A 6,039-nucleotide genomic window follows, 5' to 3' on the forward strand; every position below is an offset into this window, starting at 1 on the left:
GTCCAGCAGAAACACACCCTCTGCAGCAGGCAGCGGTGCGCCTGCGCAAACAGGTAAAACAAACGCGCATGCGGCCAGAAATAAACATAGACCGCAGCACCGCGCCTGCGCTACCTTAGATTGGCACCATTTTAAACTTGGCCAGCCAGCGCAAACACAACTGCGCCTGCGCTAATGTGGATTGCCGCCATCTGAAAGAAGTTCCGGGAGGGCGCTGTGTGATCCAACAGGGGACGGGATCCACACGGCATGCCATCGGAACAGCATCTGTCTGATCGGGAAACAGGATGCGGCGGATTATCTGACAGACGAAATGACGGCGCTTTAAAGATGGGTTGCTGATGGATTTAATGTAAGTGTGACCTCACCCTTTGTTACAATAGAATGGAAAAAGCTGACTATTTCCTGACTGGTAGTTCTCCCTTTTAAAGAAATCATTCCAAGTAGTTCTTTAACACTGAAGTCTTCAAAAACCATCCGGATAAAGACTAGTAACTGGGCTATGTCTCTTATGTCTGTAGATTCATCTACTTGGAGTGAGAAAGCAACACAAACTGAAACATCCTCCAACAATTGTTCAGTTGTGTCTCCACACATCTTTTCTATTTGTCGCACAGCAGTGTCTCTTGACAATTGTACATCTTGAACAGCAGCTATAATCTCTTTCTTATTCTTAAATCCTTCAAAAAGATTGTCTGCTGCTTCAAGAAAACAATCTTTTACAAATTCTCCTTCATTGAAAGGTTTGCATTTCTTTGCGATCAAGTTGCTGACCTTGAAGGATGCCATGGTTGCATTGACCGAATGTGACCTTGGCTTCGCCATCAACTGTTGCTATGCAGCCAATTTAGATTTAAATTCTTTGAGCTTCAGTTTATGAATTTCACTTTTGGGTGGAAAATCAGCATCTAACTTATTGCTATGCAGAGCCTTATAATGACGCTCCAGATTACCCTTTTTGGGCAAGGATACAGCGGCATTGCAAAGTAGACAACAACACTTGTCTTTAACCATGATGAAGAAGTAGTCCATTTCCCATTCATCATGATAGTGGTAGGTTTTGCTCTTCTTTGGAACACTTAACTTCGTTATACTGGGGTGGCCGGGGTTCTAAGTTAACACTGGCTGAATCTGGTTCAAAACTGTCACTGTCCCAAAGTATTAAAGATCAACAGGAACTGAAGACCTCTGGATGATGCCAAAACCACACATGCAGTTCTAAAAGTAAAAATAAGAATTCATCATACTGGTACCAATAATCAAATACCACCACACCAAACAATCATCAAAAAAACCCAAACATCTTTCCAGCAAACCATGAGAGCAAGTGGGGCTGTTGATCTACCTCTGACCCCTCCGTGATCTACTTGTAGATCGTGATCTACCTGTTGGACATACCTGCTGTAGCATTCATACACAAACATTATGCATTTCGATGGTCTGCCTCTTCTTTGCTTTATCTTGGTATCCACTTACCATGCACACTTAAACACCTCATAGCACTTAATTACACAACGAGGGAAATCAGCTCTGACCTTCTTAAATGGGATAAGTTGGCTGTCCTTTGCTGACAGGTTGCATCCAGTGTTCCCTCTAAACTGAGTTAGCTTGAGCTAGCTCACAGATTTTTAGCTTCCAGCTCACACATTTTTGTCTTAGATCAGGAAGGATGACCCCAGAACACACTAATTTATGCAGTAGCTCACAACTTTAATGCCAGTAGCTCACAAAGTAGAATTTTTGCTCACAAGACTCTGCAGCTTAGAGGGAACATTGGTTGCACCCCTTAAAATCTTTTACTCTTCCAAAATTCTTATATCTTTTTTGCACCATCCCCATTGACATACCTCCATCACTTCTTCTTCATGAATGGCAATTGTCTTTCAACTCCTCACAGCAAAATAAGAAACCCAATACAGGAGTCCGTACACTCAGACGTTGTTGCTCTTCTGGTGGCCTGAATGTCCCAGATTTATTAGTTTATCATAAGATGGCATTACTTGTAAATTTAGTAAAGATGCTGCATAATGGAATTCTTGCTGAATGGTCCAAACCTTTTCGCACATTCTTGTTGTCATTATCTGCACAAGAATCTGTTTGGACATCTTCGAGATTTCATTCTGCTAAGATTCTTCAAAACCCTCTACTTACTATTATTTTTAAGGCTTGTGACACTTATAGGGTTGATTGATCCCAGAACTCTCCCATTACTCCTCCATCTTCAATCAACCATAGTTTCCGCCAGGCAGATCATCTTCAATTTCTAAACCATGGAGATCTGCAAATATAACTTGTCTAAAAGACATCTCCTTAGGTACTGGGTTACTATCCAAGGCTGCCCTGGAACACAAAATTGATCGCGCTGTCCCATGGTATTTCTGTATTAAATTGAATCAAACCACGTCCAAATAAGACCTCTCAAAAATCTTTCAATCTCTGTTGACTGCTTTTGAATGACTGATGTACTCCTCCTGTTCTAACAACAAAGGCCTCATCTCTGTGATTTATGATACATTAATATGTCTTGACAGTACCAAACCTTTGGGTCATCAAACTAGCTGACATCAGGACTATAATATCTCACTTTCTATTGAACAATGGTCTGCCATTTACTCATCATCCTTATTCTCTTCACCTGTGATTAGTACAAGACTACATTCATTTGAATGACTCAACTGTTGGTACCTCACACCAAATTGTCTTGCCACCTTCTATAAATTGAACTCTCCACCATGCTGGAAGAAATGTGGACAAATTGGCAGTAACATCCACTGTTGGTGGGAATGCCCAGTGATACAGAAATTCTGGCCTGAAATTTTCCAACAAATTCAAAATATTACATCCTACCAAAGACCTCTCAAACCGGACCTGTTATTTTTAAATATTTGGGATTCAATAGACATTCCAAAAATACACTGTGATTTAATCATCAGCCTTCTAGTAGTTGCAAAGCATTGATCACTTGTTGGAAGAGTCCCTCAGCTCCCACCCAGACTATCTGGCTTACAAAAGTTTGGGAACATTGCATTATGGAAAAAATCACAGATCATCTACATTAAACAGACCTATTCCCCACACCTTCTCAATTCTCTGAAAAATGATTTCTCTTCGTAGAATATATTTCCCCACAAGAAATCTCTTTTTACAAACCCTCACAGATGTAATTGCTTTATTTTTTAATGTTTCTGGCTCTAAAGCCTTATCTCACCGCTTAATATCTACCAACTCCAATGCACGGGAATGTTTATGTTATGACACAGGAGTGGACACAATTAATTACAATTAATTTTACAAATAATTTTAACTTTTTCTTGTTAAATATAATTTCACTCCACTTCCACTTTATTTCATTTATTGTGTAGTGTCCTTTCAATTGCATGTGTTTTCCTCTCCAATACATTACTGCTTGTTTGATATTTTGTATTTGAACACCTAATACTGTATATTTTATATTGATTATTAGATACTGTTCTTGTTCTGTTTATAATTAGCAAATTCTGAATAAACTCCTAATCTTTGGGGGGGGGGGAGAATTTAAACAAGAACTTCAGGTCTTAAAAACATATTTTCATATTCTTGTGAGATGGAAGATTTTTGTATAAACTATTTCCAAATAACTTATTTACTATGATGCTTGATTAACAAGTACTTTGTGAAGCTGTTGACTCATTTATTCAGTTTGGCATATTTTCTGAATCATGGTAGTGGGCAAATCCCAAGAATGCAACATGACTTCCAGTATGACTAGGCTACTTTTCTCGTCTATACTGATAGATTTTCCATGTGTGCTTGAAACCAAGATTCTCCCTTTCCCTTGTTGCTCTTGTATGCTTTCCCTGGTATTATTAATTCACATAGAGCCAATTTTATGTATTTATTTATTTACATTATTTACAGTCTTCCTTTCTCACTGGGAGTCAAGGCGAGTTACACAGAGTTAGTTAATACAACCAACAGGATGGGACATTGAATAAACAAACAGGATTTGGGTCATAGAACCAACCAGAAATCTTAAAAAAAACAAACCAGAATTGCATTAAGTGTTACTATGGCACATGCAAATGATGCAACATTACATATAAGATCCAACTTACAGCAAACTACACCCAGTAGTAACAATAGTATAGATTACAGTCCCTAATACCTTGTCCAAATGACTTTTCTGAATCATTTTGTATAGTGCTATTCCATTACCCATATAGAAAAGCCCTCTTGAATGATCCAGTTGTGCATTGTTTGTGGAAAACCAGGAACATGGATGCATTCCTGACATCCTCAGGCAGACCATTAGACATTATAAGGGCTACAACAGACACAGGACATGTAAAGGTAGTTGTTGATTTGCCCATTTGCAGGTTGTTACCTGCAGAAGGCCCTTTTCAGATAAGCAAAGCTGTTGTAAGTAAGTAAGTACATTTTTATTTATACCCCGCCCTCCCTGCCAAGGCAGGCTCAAGGCGGCTTACAGGACATGATACGAAATCATGATATCATAATAACAGATAAAATCAATAACAGTATAAGTACAAATATAAATTATTATAAAAAGTTAAAACAATACAGTGGTGCTATTTGTCCGGCAGCATAATATTTATTCTGGTTACATCTTAAAGGCTTCTTGGAAGAGGGCAGTTTTGCAGGCCCTGCGGAACTGATTGAAGTCCCGCAAGGCCCGCACCTCCTCCGGTAGCTGATTCCACCATTGGGGGGCTTTTATAGAGAAGGCCAGCTCCCTGGTCGTTTTAAGTTTGGCCTCCTTAGGCCCAGGGATTTCCAAAAGATTTTGTGAACTGCAGCGCAGTGCTCTCTGGGGAACATATGGAGAGAGGCGGTCCCTGAGGTAGGCAGGTCCTCGGCCATAGGCAAAGCATAGGGGGACCAGACAGTCTTGCATATATTAGTGTCCAAGGCCCTGAAGAGCTTTGTAGGTGACCATATGGTCTATAAGACGGACTGCACCTCTGGAAGGTTTAACTGCCTAATGGGAAAGGGAGGTTTAATAACACAATACCAGGTGATGTTATTTATCTCCATGCCATGAAAAGCTTCAGAGGGGCATTACTACATATTCCCTAGAATCATAAGAGTTGGAAGAGACCTCCAGGATCATCTAGTCCAACCCCCTGCACAATGCTGGAAATTCACAAATACCTCCCTCCCCCACACCACACACAGTGACCCCCTCTCCATGTTCAGAAAATGGCAAAAAACCCTCCAGGATCCCTGGCTAAATTGGCCTGGAGAATGACTGTCCTTTGAATGACTATTGCCTAGAATCTGTATGATTCAGTGCTGGAAATGTTTAGTAATAAGTGTTAATCTACAGAGGAATCACAAATAAACTGTATGCGTTTGGAGCTATAGAGGGATGGGAAATCTATAGGGCATAACTACAACCGAAGCTACATCACGGTTAATTTTGGCAATTTCTTAATAAGCGGCCCTGTGGCGTGTTATAAGCATCGACCATCAATCAGCTAATAAGCAAAGCAGGAGTCAAGTTGCACCTTTAAGACCAACCAAGTTTCATTTAGAACGTAAGGTTTCGTGTGCTCTCTTAAGCACACCTCGTCTGATGAGGTGTGCTTAAGAAAGCACACGAAAGCTTACGTTCTATATAAAACTTGGTTGGTCTTAAAGGTGCCACTTGACTTCTGCTTTGTTCAACACGGCTGCCCAGGCCATGAAGGCAGTTTCTTATCTCCCTACAGATGCTAATTTCCTTGCCCCAAGCATTTCCCTTTCTCTCTCATCAAGGTAATTGCTATGCACATTGCATATTTGCATCTTGAGCTCCTTCTTTGCAACAACCGCTTCCCCCCTTCTGACTGGGATATCAGTACTCAGCTCTCCATTCTTACTGGCTTCTGAAAAAAGGGAGCTTTCGAAAGCTTATACACCCAAAACTTTGTTGGTCTTGAAGGTGCTTTCGAACTCGAATTTAACGGGCTTGAATGTAAGTTTTTTCACAAAGGAGCGCAGGCTAAACGCATCACACAATGGAACTACAGTTCCCATAATCCATTCTCTTCCGCACAA

Source organism: Heteronotia binoei, chromosome 6 (genome assembly GCF_032191835.1).
Source record: "Heteronotia binoei isolate CCM8104 ecotype False Entrance Well chromosome 6, APGP_CSIRO_Hbin_v1, whole genome shotgun sequence".
In the NCBI taxonomy this organism is placed as follows: domain Eukaryota; kingdom Metazoa; phylum Chordata; class Lepidosauria; order Squamata; family Gekkonidae; genus Heteronotia; species Heteronotia binoei.